Source organism: Mixophyes fleayi, chromosome 5 (assembly GCF_038048845.1).
Source record: "Mixophyes fleayi isolate aMixFle1 chromosome 5, aMixFle1.hap1, whole genome shotgun sequence".
Classification (NCBI taxonomy): domain Eukaryota; kingdom Metazoa; phylum Chordata; class Amphibia; order Anura; family Limnodynastidae; genus Mixophyes; species Mixophyes fleayi.
This window is the reverse complement of record NC_134406.1, coordinates 99,504,236-99,518,409: the sequence shown is the minus strand read 5'-3', so window position 1 is coordinate 99,518,409 and position 14,174 is coordinate 99,504,236.

The window sequence follows — 14,174 nt, the reverse complement described above, 5'->3', positions numbered from 1 at the left end:
GAGAATGAAGGAGGGCATAGAGTGTGAGAATGAAGGAGGGCACAGAGTGCAAGAATGAAGGAGGGCACAGAGTGCGAGAATGAAGGAGGGCACAGAGTGTGAGGCTGAAAGGGCACAGAGTGCGAGAATGAAGGAGGGCACAGAGTGTGAGGCTGAAAGGGCACAGAGTGTGAGGATGAAGAGGCGCACAGAGTGTGAGGATGAAGGAGGGCATAGAGTGTGAGAATGAAGGAGGGCACAGAGTGTGAGAATGAAGGAGGGCACAGAGTGTGAGGCTGAAAGGGCACAGAGTGTGAGTATAAGGGAGGGCACATTGTGAGGATGAAGGAGCGCACAGTGTGAGGATGAAGAGGCGCACAGTGTGAGGATGAAGGGGCGCACAGTGTGAGGATGAAGAGGTGCACAGTGTGAGGATGAAGGGGTGCACAGTGTGAGGATGAAGGGGCGCACAGTGTGAGGATGAAGGGGTGCACAGTGTGAGGATGAAGGGGCGCACAGTGTGAGGATGAAGGGGTGCACATTGTGAGGATGAAGGGGCGCACAGTGTGAGGATGAAGGGGTGCACAGTGTGAGGATGAAGGGGCGCACAATGTGAGGATGAAGGGGTGCACAGTGTGAGGATGAAGGGGTGCACAGTGTGAGGATGAAGGGGCGCACAGTGTGAGGATGAAGGGGTGCACAGTGTGAGGATGAAGGGGCGCACAGTGTGAGGATGAAGGGGTGCACAGTGTGAGGATGAAGGGGCGCACAGTGTGAGGATGAAGAGGTGCACAGTGTGAGGATGAAGGGGTGCACAGTGTGAGGATGAAGGGGCGCACAATGTGATGATTTTTGTACATGTTTTTGTTTTATTTTGTTTGATCTTATTCCTCTTAATATTAGCTGTAAATTATTCTTTGAGAGAAATATAATTGAAAAAAATATATAAAAATATTCTTTTCCCTTGGATTTATGTGTATTATTTTTGCAAACAACTTACTAAGTATTTCTGTCCTGACATAAATACTTATTACGTTATTTTGACTTATACTTATAAAACAGGACTGCTTGGTAATTATTTTGGAGGGATGCCTTGAAAAAAGTATGGAGACTCTAAGGGTGCTGCGAACTGAAAAAGTTTGGGAATCACTGTCCTAGACACTGCACAATATAAGGCTGGGATTTTCAACACATAAATCAGGGAAAGTGATTGAGAGCGGTAATTTGATTGGTCAGGGAGTGGTGTTTTGAACAACAGCTAAATTTAGGCAGAAAAAATTGACAGATTTGAACAATTAGAAAGGGGACAAACTAGGGGTGAGCGGGTTCGGATTTTTGAAATCCGAACACCCCCAAACAGTGCCGATCCGAGCCCGGATCCAAGCACTGTTCAGGGATTCCCGCACGATGCAAAACTCAGAATGAGGCAAAACGTCATCATCCCGCCGCCGGATCTCGTGAGATCCGGATTCATATTATTCCCTGCTTCCCGCCGCCATCTTCACTCGGGCATTGGAGACGAAAGAGGGAGGGTGTGGTGGTGTCCTCTGTCCTGCTCAGTCCAGTGGTGCTGTCCGGTGCTCTGTCCTGCTCAGTCCAGTGGTGCTGTCCTGTGCTCTGTCCTGCTAATGTTTTTTTATTTAAAACTTGCAACATAACATTACATATGAAACAATAAAACCAATAAACTTTACTAAAGGTGGCACCAACCTATATTAAAAAAGACCAAATGAAATCAAAGGCTGATTTGCCTAACTTAACCAAAAGTCCAGAAGGGCTATTTGCCCAATTCATAAGTCCAGTAAAAAAGGATAAAATCACATAAAACAAGAAGGTGCCACCATACAAACAACAAACCCAACTCATATACATCACCGTATCCCACTAAGAAGCTAGTTGTAGGTGCATGTAAGCCATACTTGAAAAAAATTTCCACCACACAAAATCTAATGGGGTGAAAGGACAGCAAGAGAAGCCACTTAGAAAGGAGAGGCACCAGACTTTGACCCCCTAAGGAGGTCTCAGACTCCGCCACAGCCTGAGCCAGTTAGCATTGGACATCCGGCGACCCTCCATGCCCCTCAATTTCCACACCTCGTGGAGAATATCTTCCACCACTACCTCACAGGGAAGGACTTTCTGCCGGATGGTGACCTGACACCGTGCGTTCCACGTGAAATACCTGACCACTAAACTGACTAAAAAAAGTGTACAGAAATCAAAAGCCCTCCACCTTGCCTTGAATGCCCCGTAGACCCATTCAGGGTAACTAAGCCCCGAAAGGCAGGGGATCCCCAGCGACCTGGAGACTCTTTTATAAACCTTTACATTAAAGGGACACTCGAGCAAGAAATGGTCCATAGTCTCCTCCACCCCTAGACACTCCTCCCGTGGGCAGCCACGATCATCAGCATTTCTGTGCTTAAGGTTCCCTCTTACATAAAGTCTCCCGTGAAAGGAGAGCCAGGCAATGTCCTGAAGCTTCAACGGGATTCTCCTCGAGTTAATCAAGGAAAGCCCCACCGAACTCACATCACCTGGGCAGTCTCTCAGTGACAGCGGAACCCAAAAGTGGGAGTGCAGGACTCTCTTCTCCAACTCCCTTCTAGAAGAGCTCCCAACTTCCCCCGCCCCTAAGCCCCAACGCCTTGTCACCTTCAATCCCAAGGAAACGTAGGTCGGGAGATACCCATGCCGGACCCGGAAGCTCTTAACGGTGCCTCCCCCATACCATGCACTGAGGAAGGGATCCACCCATACCCTGAAGCCTCCCACCCACTGAGGAGGGGTCTCAACTAGGAGACTACTAAGGTGCAACTTCAGAAAGGTTGACATAAAGAACAGCACAGGGTTAATCATACCCAGGCCCCCATCCTTCCTCAGTCGGTAGGTCACAGCCCGCTTGACCAGATTCAGCCTATTCCCCCAGAGTAACTGGAAGAAAACTGCATAAACCCTAGACCATAAAGACTCCGGCAAAAGGCACACATAGCTGATGTACAGGAATACCGGGATCAGGAAGGTCTTGATCAGGTCCACCCTTTCCCGGAGAGAGTGTTTCCACCTCTTCCAGCTCACTACCTTCCGGGAAGCTTCCTCCAGCCTTAACTCCCAATTTTGCTTGGCATAATCACCAGGGCCAAAATGAATCCCTAAAATTTTGATCTTCTCACTCGCCCGGGGAAGACTGTCTGGAAGGTTGAATTCACAACCCTCCTCCCCCATCCAGAAAACTTTACTCTTTTCCTGGTTTACTAATGAGCCACTGGCCTCAGAATACCCACGGACCAGAGTCGTTACCTCCTCAGCTTCCGACAAGACAACAGTAACATCATCAGCGTAGGCCACTACCTTCAAGGGGCACTCCGGACCCAACAGCACACCTCCCAACGAGCTACCACCAACCCTTCTGACGAAGGGATCTATGGCAAACACATACAGGAGGGGGCTCAGGGGACAACCTTGTCTTACTCCAGAGCTGACCTCAAAGGACTGACCCACCCAACCATTCACAAGAGGGAAGCTCTCGGCTTGTCTATAAATGGTACGGAGCCAATTCACCACCCGCACTGGAAGACCATACCACAGAAGTAGAGCCCAAAGGTACTCATGATTTACCCTATCAAAAGCCTTTGACTGATCTAAGGCTAAAAGGTACTTCCCCCACTTCTCCGCACGGCACCGCTCAAAGGCCTCCCGCACCGTCAGGACAGCACTGAAAGTGCTTCGGCCCTTCACAGTGCAGTGCTGAGAAGGAGAGAGCAACTGGCCGGAAACCTGCATCACTCTATTAAAAAGCACCTTCGCCAGAATCTTCCTGTCAGTATTGAGAAGAGCGATGGGGCGCCAGTTCTCAATACATGACTGATCTTTCCCCTTGGACAGTAAGATAAGGGCAGAGACCCTCATGGAGGGAGGCAATAAACCTCTGCCCAGGCTCTCATTAAAAACCTCCATGAGACGCGGAGCCAGGATGTCCCCAAAGATTTTAAAGAACTCAGATGTAAGACCATCTGGGCCTGGGGCTTTCTTGACAGATAAACCATCTATCGCCATCCTGACCTCGTCCACCGTTATTTCATCGCCCAAGGACTCAAGCAGGCCGCTAAAATCACCAAGGCCAGGAGTTTCCCTCAAAAACTGGTCCATCCTCTCTTTGTCAAGTGACTTCTCTGATAAGAGATCGGAATAGAAGGACCGCACAACACCAAGAATGCCCTCCTTCTCCTCCCTAAGGACACCCTCAGCATCGCGCAAGCCCCTCACCTCCTTAGCATCTACCGAGTTCCTGCAGCTCTGAAAAGGATCGGGCGAATGGTACTTCCCATAATCCCTCTCCAGAACCAAGGACGCATACCGGTCATACTGTATCTCTCTCATCCGAGCCTTCACCCGGGGGATCTCCCCACTATCCCCCTGGCCAGAGATCAAGAACCCAAGTTTTTTCCTCAGTGCCATGTAGGTGCTCTCTTTTAACAAGTTATTTCTGGCTACAAGGCCCCGAAAAAAGCTCCGGGTCCTTTTCTTCAGCATCTCCCACCATTCAGACCTACTCCAACCTGCCTCCAAAAGTGATTCCTGGGATTCAAAAAAGTCCCTAAAAGACTGTCTTATCAACTCCTCCTCTAGGAGCTTAGAGTTCAGGCGCCAAAGACCCCTACCCTTCCGAAGGGTCTCCGAAGCATTCAAGGACATAGATAGGTAAACGTGATCAGAGAACTCTACCGGCCTCAGCTCCGGAGCCAAGGTTTTCGAGCTCTCCTTAACAAAAAACCTATCTATCCTAGACCTACAACTACCTCTATAAAAAGTGAAACCCGTGTGGTCTGGAAAATGACGAATGTGTGCATCCACCAGACCAGCCTGCCTAACCATACTTACTAGAAAAAGGGAATCGCAGCCCAGAGAAGTCCTTGAACCTCCCCTATCCTTTGTCCTAATGACGGTGTTAAAATCACCACCAAAGACTATCTGCCGGGCTGTAAAAAGATATGGCTTTATCTCCATGAAGAGGCACTTCCTTCCCCATTTTGTTTGGGGACTGTAAATATTAATTAACCTCAGGTCGTGCCCCCTCAGATTGACATCTAAGACCATGCACCTACCTACCTCAAGCTCAATGACTCGCTGGATGGTTATCATGCCGGTAAAAAGCACCGCCACCCCACCATACGGCTCGGCCGCAAGAGACCAGTAGGAGGGCCCACGCCTCCACTCATTTTTTGCTTTATGTAAGTCAGCCAGCTGACCCAATCTGGTCTCTTGCAAAAATAAAAAATCAGCCTCAACCGTGCTGAAAAAATCAAAGGCCATAAAACGAGCTCGTTTGGAAAGTATAGACGCCACATTAATAGTGGCAAATCTAATGGGCCGGGAAGCCATCCTTCAGAGCTATAGACAGTAGTAACAACTCACTTCTTTTTTATTTTCCTTCATCCGAGGAACCAAATCTTTTGTAGCTTAGGCCTGCTGGCAGAGACTCCTCCCCCCTGAGGATAACCTCTTCCTCTAAGGGGGGGACTCCAACTGACCCAGACACCTTACCTACCGACCCACTATGGACTCCCAAACCCAAGGGCTCAGCTCCCAATGACCCTGCCGGACCTGAGGGAAGATCAGGGGGGCCACAGAAGGAAATCTCAGGGGGATCGGGACTTACAGGAAAAGGACGCAAGGGGGGATCCTGCTTGTGAGAAGTACAGGCCAGGTCCTTACCCAAAATTGAGTCCCTCTTTACTACAGACTCCGGGGCTTTGTCCGAGGGGCTAACCTCTATGGGATGGGCTGAGGGGGAATCCTGTGTCGGTGGGGGGACAAGGTCTTCCACAGAATGGGGGCCAGATGGGGATGCCACCTTATCCTTCAAGAACGATCTAGCAACCTCCTTATCACTAGCCTTCCTTACAATCTTTGCCACTTCCCCCAATGGTAGATCTCAGGTTTTTCTCTGCTTCCTGCCTGACTTAGCTCTTTGAAACAAGTTACCCCCCTCATCCCTCACGATATCTCCCTCCTCCATGCTCTCCTCTTCGCTGGACAAAAACTGAAACTTGTTTGACAAAACTATCCCCTCCCCTTCAGTTCTCTTCTTTTTACCCTTGCCCCTTTGTTTAGTCCATTGGCTTGCCGGGACCTTTGCTAGTGATGATGACGGTGTCACCGATGGCTTGGCAACAGGGGGGGAAGGAAGCGGAGGGGCAGGAAGCGGAGGGGCTGGACAACTAATGGGGTCCACCAATCCCACCATAGACTCGACCCTTTCCATACTTTCAGCCACCCTTACAATCTCCACATCCGTGATTACAGTATTGTGGGCCGCATGGGGACATTTACTGAACGGGTGTCCTATTACCCCGCATAGATTACACCTGATCTGATTACATGTGCGGGATTCGTGACCAATGTCACCACAGTGACCACATTTTTGTTGAGGGCAATTGGCGCTGAGGTGGCGGAAGTCCCCACATCTGTGGCACATCCTCGGCTGGCCTGGGTAGAAACATTGAATCCTGTCCCTACCAATAAAAGCTGCCAATGGTAAATGCACCAGGCCAGCCTCCGTGCACTTCAGGTCTACCATGGTGGACCAACCGCCACCCCAGACCCCATGGCTTGGATCGGGAACCTTTACCAATGGGGATATCATTTTAGCAAACCTCCTAACCCAAAACCCTAGGTCTGCCGCCGGGATGGACTCGTTTCTTACTAAGATGGTTATCTTTACACGCTCTTGGCGCGTTATGGGGATCGCCCTGTAGTTGATCCACGGATCTCTCTCCCTGCATCCACCCCACCTGTTCCAAAAAGTCTGCAGACCCTGGTAGGATACGAAACTCACATCATATTCTGCAGTGCTAACCGGGTGGATGCAGGCAAAGAGATCCGCTGGAACGAAACTAAATGAGTCCAGAAAAACCCGCAAAAAATCTGATCTACTTGGGGGGTCCTTACCCATGAATTTCAACTGAACTACGTTACGGCGTTTAAAAGGTTGTGCCCCCACTGGGCCAGGGCCCATACTCTGAATATTTACACTAGACCCTGGACGGATACTATACCCGCATATGATACGACCCCCGGGAGGGGACCAAGTCCTACCACCGGGTGCTGGACAGTGACAGCCTTCTGTATAAAAATATTCCCACCAGGGTTTTGTCGTGACGAGGGGCCTGCCACTTCAGAAGCTACCGTTTGGGCTGCAGGTCTATCCAACACCACCCCACCATCAGCCAACATATTAGGCATACTTTTGGCTGTGTCTTCTATCAGAACAGCCGCCCTCCTAGCCCTGTCTGACACAGCCAAAGGCCCATAAATAGTTTCAATGATCCTATTTTGAACCAGACTAGGCACTATTATATCTGGATTATCTCCCACCTTCTTACGTTGTATATTACCTGACCCACATGTATGTTTTACTAACAGCGTACTTGTAGGTTTCTCTTCCACCCCATACATGGTATTGTCAACATCAACCATATCCACATTACCATCAATGATATCTGAAATACTGTTACTGGCATTATTAGTACTATTAACTATACCTTTATCAATAACTACATCTGTAACATCTGCAATGCCTCCTGAGGAAGTACCGCTCAACAAGCTCCCTGGGGCTGCAAGGTCCGGGACCACACATGTATTAGCAGCCTTCTCGGACCTATCACCTACTAGCACACCGGGAGCTCCAGCAGTGACACCTTCATTCACCGGCACAGATTTCATTGAAAGGCCTGCCCCTATAGACATATCATCAGAAATTATATCAGACATTTTAAGCATTGGGCCGTGAACAGCGGGTGTGCTGGCCGGGACCGCCGGGTCTGCACGGCAGAGAGACTGCACCACAGAGGACGGCACAGCTCCTGCCCTGTGGGCTAACACACTGGTACCCTCAGGCTCAGCCCCAGTATCAGCCATAATATTGCCAACATTAAGTCTTTCATTCACAATATTAATTTTAACATAATTCGACTTAGAGGATTCTTCCAGGCTTACCAGTCTCCGGGCCGACGCTCCACTTCCGGTGTCCACCGGAAAAGCCGCAGACGACTGGGCGCATAGGCTAGCCACCACGACTGCAGCCTGTACCTCGCACCCACCGGGAACACCTTCAGCTTCCGCCTGGCCCATCACTGACCGCTCGCCCTCCAGCACCCGGATTGAATCGTATAGGCAACCGGCCACGACCTCTTCCTCCGATTCGCCCGCCATATTGGGAGGCAGCGGCTCCGAAGACACCAGGTTCGTTATTTGCACGATTGTTTTTAACCTCGTTAGCAATTCCTGCTTCTCTTTTAGGACAGCATCTAGCTCCTCAATCTCGGCTGAGATAATTACCCGGTGACGGCTGTAGGCCTGGTTTCTCTTTTTCCTTTTCCTATTTATTTTTTTGTCTAGGGCCGTAATCTCGAGTTCCAGTGCCCCTATCTTCGACCCAATCTCTAGGTCCTCCTCCTCGCTCTCCTCTGTATCCGGGAGGCAGACTGATGCAGGATCCACTGCAACTCTGGGAACCTTCTCCGTTCGAACTTCAGCACCCGATACAGCCCCTAGTTCCTTCAATACGGCCGATGCTTGGTTCTCCTGAGGCCCCTCTGCTCCCGTATTAATCATTATACAGGGATCCTCACTCACAACCTGTTGTGGTAGCACAGGCTGCAGGGTTCCAATAACCACATGAGGCTGCCTGTTAAACTTCACAGGCAGCCTTACCTTGGCCCCCAGTTTCTTCACTGGGGCCTGGACAAAATCCTCCTTCTCGTGACCCCCTATATTGGACATCATACAGGGTGACACCGGCCCAGTAGTTTTAGAAGGCCCAGGGACTTCATCCAAGGAGGGTATATTCATAGACCCAGAAGGGACACACACTACTACGGGGTTCAGGTCCACCGCCAAACTGGTAACTGGCCGGTAGGAGACATTGCTGCTCATGCAGGACATAGTAGGCCCAAGAGCCTGGGGGCTCTCCTCCTCTCCTTCCCCAGGTCCCTCCATCACTGGCTTTGCTGCAGGTTTTTTTCCTTCCACAGGCTGCACCGAGCCAGGAGCTTTAAATTAAGCTTTATCCTGATCACGGTCTGTTTTTTCACCCGGAGATGTTGAAGCCGGGGCCTTTCCTGCATTTTCATTAGCAGTAGCATCACTTAACCTGGGAAGCTGATTAACATGGATCCTGGATGAAACTGGGCCTAGGCCCGGGCCAGGCCCGGTAGGCAGGGGACTCTCCTGGAATGCTGCCCCAGGAGGCTCCATCAAGGCTGGGCTAGGCAAAAAAAACTCTACCCTGCAGGCTTCTGGAAGTCAGAGCTAAAACAAACACCTCCTCTCTCTGTCCTGCTGAATCCAGTGGTGCTGTCCGGTGCTCTGTCCTGCTCAGTCCAGTGGTGCTGTCCTGTGCTCTGTCCTGCTCAGTCCAGTGGTGCTGTCCTGCTCAGTCCAGTGGTTCTGTCATGTGCTCTGTCCTGCTCAGTCCAGTGGTGGTGCTGCCATAATTCCAGTGGTGCTGTCCTGTGTTGTCCTGTGCTGCTTAAGTCCAGTCCAGTGGCACTGCCATATAAGTCCAGTCCAGTGGTGCTGTCCTGTGTCCAGTCCAGTGGTACAGCCATTTAAATCCAGTGGTGCTGTCCTGTGCTGCTTAAGTCCAGTCCAGTGGTACTGCCATATAAGTCCAGTCCCGTGGTACAGCCATATAAATCCAATGGTGCTGTCCTGTGCTGCAAAAGTCCAGTGGTGGTGTCCTGTACTGCATAAGTCCAGTGGTTCTGTCCTGTGCTGCTTAAGTCCAGTCCAGTGGTACTGCCGTATAAGTCCAGTGGTACTGCCGTATAAGTTCACTGATCCTGCCGTATAAGTCCACTGATCCTGCCGTATAAGTCCAGTGGTACAGCCGTATAACTCCAGTCCAGTGGTACTCTCCTGTGCCGCATATAATTTTTAAAGGCTTTGCCGAGTGTGTGTGGTTTAGGGGTACGCTCTCTTGTGCTGCATATAATGGAGAACAAAAATTTTGAGGATAAAGTAGGGAAAGATCAAGAACCCCTTCCTCCTAATGCTGAAGCTGCTGCCACTAGTCATGACATAGACGATGAAATGCCATCAACGTCGTCTGCCAAGGCCGATGCCCAATGTCATAGTCGAGGGCATGTAAAATCCAAAAAGCCAAAGTTCATTAAAATGATCCAAAAAAAGAAATTAAAATCATCTGAGGAGAAACGTAAACTTGCCAATATGCCATTTACGACACGGAGTGGCAAGGAACGGCTTAGGCCCTGGCCCGTGTTCATGATTAGTGGTTCAGCTTCACACAACGATCTAAGCCCTCCTCCTCCCCACCCCTCTAGAAAATTTAAGAGAGTTAAGCTGTCATCAAAAACACAGCAAACAACTCTGCCTTCTAAAGACATGGCATCACAAATCCCCAAGGGTGTTGGTGGTTGCGATGCCTGACCTTCCCATCACTGTAGGGGAAGAGGTGTGTCACTCACCGGACTGTGAGTGCTACTTCTAAGGTAGCTAGGAACCGTGTCCGTCCATTATAATGAGGTACTGCGCATGTGCAGTCCCTTCTAACCTTCAGTTCTGTTCCTTTAACTTAATTGGCTGATCAGGCAACACTCCCTATATTAAGTACCTGTGGTCAATACCACGTGGCCTGATCTTGGAGTCTCATTCCTCATGAGTCTCTGAAGGTGTTCCAGTGCCTCCTCGTGTGTTCAGCTTATGCTGATTCCTGTTTGCCGTTTGTGGTTTCCAGACCACTTCTACTCCTCGTGTTCCTAGTGACTTCAGCAGCTGATTCCTATCCGCTGCCTCCGTATATCTACAGTTACAGATTACTGCAAACTCTCCTGTGTTTCATCGTGACTCCAGCAGCTGATTCCTATCCGCTGCCTCCGTGTGTCTAACAAGTTACAGATCTCTCCAACTCTCCTGTGTTACATCGCTACTGTTCCAGCTGATTCCTGTTAGCTACTTCAGCGTGTCTACAGAGTCCTGCTCGTCTCAGCGCTCCAGTCTGCATTCTACCTGCCGTCAGCTGACCCGCTGCCTACTGCTTCTACAGTGTGTCCATTTGTGTCAACTTGCCTGTTAGCATCGAGTCTACGCTCCTCGACTTCCAGCTCTGCTACATCGCTTCAGCTCTCCCGTGGTCTCCTGCTGTTCAATTCGATATACTACTGCTTCCTGAGTATTTTGTCGTCCTTGCTGGCCTACCTACAGTGCGCTGCACCTACCTGCCGCTTCCATTCTGCAAGGACTTCTCATCTCGTCAGTTCCCTGCCGCTCAGGTATCCCTGCAGCTATCTCTAACAGCCTGCTCATCTGAACCACGGTATGCATACTTCTCATTGACTGTGCTGGTGTATTGCATATCCATCTGGACTGAGTTGTTCTCCTTCGGAGTTTCCATCCTCTGAGACTATTGCTATTATTGACTGTGTTTCCTTTTGCTGGACTATTCTAGTGACTTTGTTTATCTGTGCAGGGCTGTTCATTCATTATTATTATTGTGTGCAGTTCAACGTGGGATCAAGTTCAGTGTACCCGTGTAGACTCTGCATTGCATTTATCTCCTCGTGTCCTTCCTCACATTTATATTCAGTGGTACAACTTGCTAGAGGCAGACCACTGATTCCTGTTTCCCTGTGTCACCAGTTGCATATATCCTCTCACATTAGCAGTGGTACTACTTGCTACACGCAGACCACTGACTTCCCCGTTACCTTCACCTGGATTCCATTCCTTCACTACAGACAGCGGTACAACTTGCTATACGCAGACCACTGACTTCCACCTCCTTATTACTCCTGGACATTCCTTCTCACTATAGCAGTGGTACAACTTGCTGTGCGCAGACCACTGACTACCCTCACGTGTCCTTGTCCATCTGGATCCTCGTGTTCAGTTACCTATTGTTTACCAGTGCTGCTAGTCATAGACTTTCTGAGCATTCTCTAACCATCTGCTGTTTCCAGTTCCATTATCACCCTGCCACCAGAGTATCATATACCAACTCTACTGCTCTGATAAGACCATCAGCGGGTGATACTGGGTAAAGACTCCTAGTGCCCGTGACAGTAAGATCAGGCCATGACAGACCCAGATTCGGAACCCACAGCTAAAGAGATGCTGCAGCATCTGGTCACCCGTGTGGAACAACAGGATGCTCGTCAACAACTATTACTACAATGTTACCAGACGTTAGTCTCCCAAAGAACGTCTGGGCAGAATATTACAGCTTCTGTTGATGCTCCTGTGCTTTCCTCCGTTTCCCCAGTGCCATCCCAGGTGTCTACGGCTTCCATGCTTCACCTGCCAACTCCGTCAAAGTATGATGGAGATCCCAAAACATGTAGAGGTTTCCTCAACCAATGCTCAGTACATTTTGAGCTCCAACCTCAAAACTTTTCTACTCATCGTTCCAGAGTGGCCTATCTCATCTCATTATTTTCCGGACAAGCTCTCGCATTGGCTTCCCCTCTGTGGGAAAGAAATGATCCGTTGTTACAGGATAGTGCCAAATTTATTTCCATGTTTCATAATGTTCCGATGAACCAGGTCGTGTTATTTCCGCTGCCTCCAGCATTCTTCGTTTACGACAGGGTTCTCGTACAGTAGGACAGTACGTCATTCAATTTAGGATCTTAGCCTCTGAGCTTCAGTGGAACACTGAGGCGTTAATTGCCGCCTTCTGGCAGGGGCTCTCGGATAAAATTAAAGATGCACTGACTACTCAAGAACTCCCTACGTCTTTAGAAGATTTGATTTCTCTTTGTCATCGTGTGGATCTCAGATTTCGTGAGAGGGACTCTGAGAGAACTACTTCAGCTAAAACATCTCTTCGTCCCACTTCTCAAATTCGTTTTGCTTCACCTCCGGTAATACCGATGGAGATTGGACGTTCCAAACTAACCTCTGCAGAGAGGAATCGAAGAATTAAGAATAGACTTTGTATCTATTGTGCTGATGCCACACATATGCTCCAGTCATGCCCCAAAAAATCGGGAAATTGTGTGCAGTTCAACGTGGGATCAAGTTCAGTGTACCCGTGTAGACTCTGCATTGCATTTATCTCCTCGTGTCCTTCCTCACATATATATTCAGTGGTCCAACTTGCTAGAGGCAGACCACTGATTCCTGTTTCCCTGTGTCACCAGTTGCATATATCCTCTCACATTAGCAGTGGTACTACTTGCTACACGCAGACCACTGACTTCCCCGTTACCTTCACCTGGATTCCATTCCTTCACTACAGACAGCGGTACAACTTGCTATACGCAGACCGCTGACTTCCACCTCCTTATTACTCCTGGACATTCCTTCTCACTATAGCAGTGGTACAACTTGCCGTGCGCAGACCACTGACTACCCTCACGTGTCCTTGTCCATCCGGATCCTCGTGTTCAGTTACCTATTGTTTACCAGTGCTGCTAGTCATAGACTTTCTGAGCATTCTCTAACCATCTGCTGTTTCCAGTTCCATTATCACCCTGCCACCAGAGTATCATATACCAACTCTACTGCTCTGATAAGACCATCAGCGGGTGATACTGGGTAAAGACTCCTAGTGCCCGTGACAAGGTGGCTCCTTCCACCATTTGCAGCACGCCCTCTGCATATGCTGGAAGGATCACCCACAGTGCAGTTCCAGATTTTGATAATACACCAGGAGGAGGATATTGATGTAGCTGGCGCTGAGGAGGAAGTTGACGAGGAGGATGCTGATGTGGTTTGCTTAAATGAGGCACCAGGGAAGGAAACAGTTGTTGTCCTGTGCCATATGTAGCTTATGTAAAGCTGCAATAAGCAGGGGTAAGGATCTTGGCCACCTAGGGACATCCTCCCTTATACGTCACCTGAAGACCCTTCATAATTCTGTGTTTAGTTCAAGAACTGTGGCTAGGACTGTCAGCAGTCCAGGGACACCTAAATCCCTTGGTCCTGTTGTATCCACACCAGCAACACCCTCCTCATCAATTGTCTCCTCGATCCGGATCGAAGGTAGTCCTGCAAGCCTCTTCACCGGCATGACTGAGTCCTCTTCAATCCGGGATTCTTCAGGAGGATCCTGCAGCGCTACGCCTACTACTGCCGTTGCTGCTGGGAGTCGGTCATCTTCCCAGAGGGGAAGTCATAAGACCGCTACGTCTTTCACTAAGCAATTGACCGTACAACAGTCGTTTGCCATG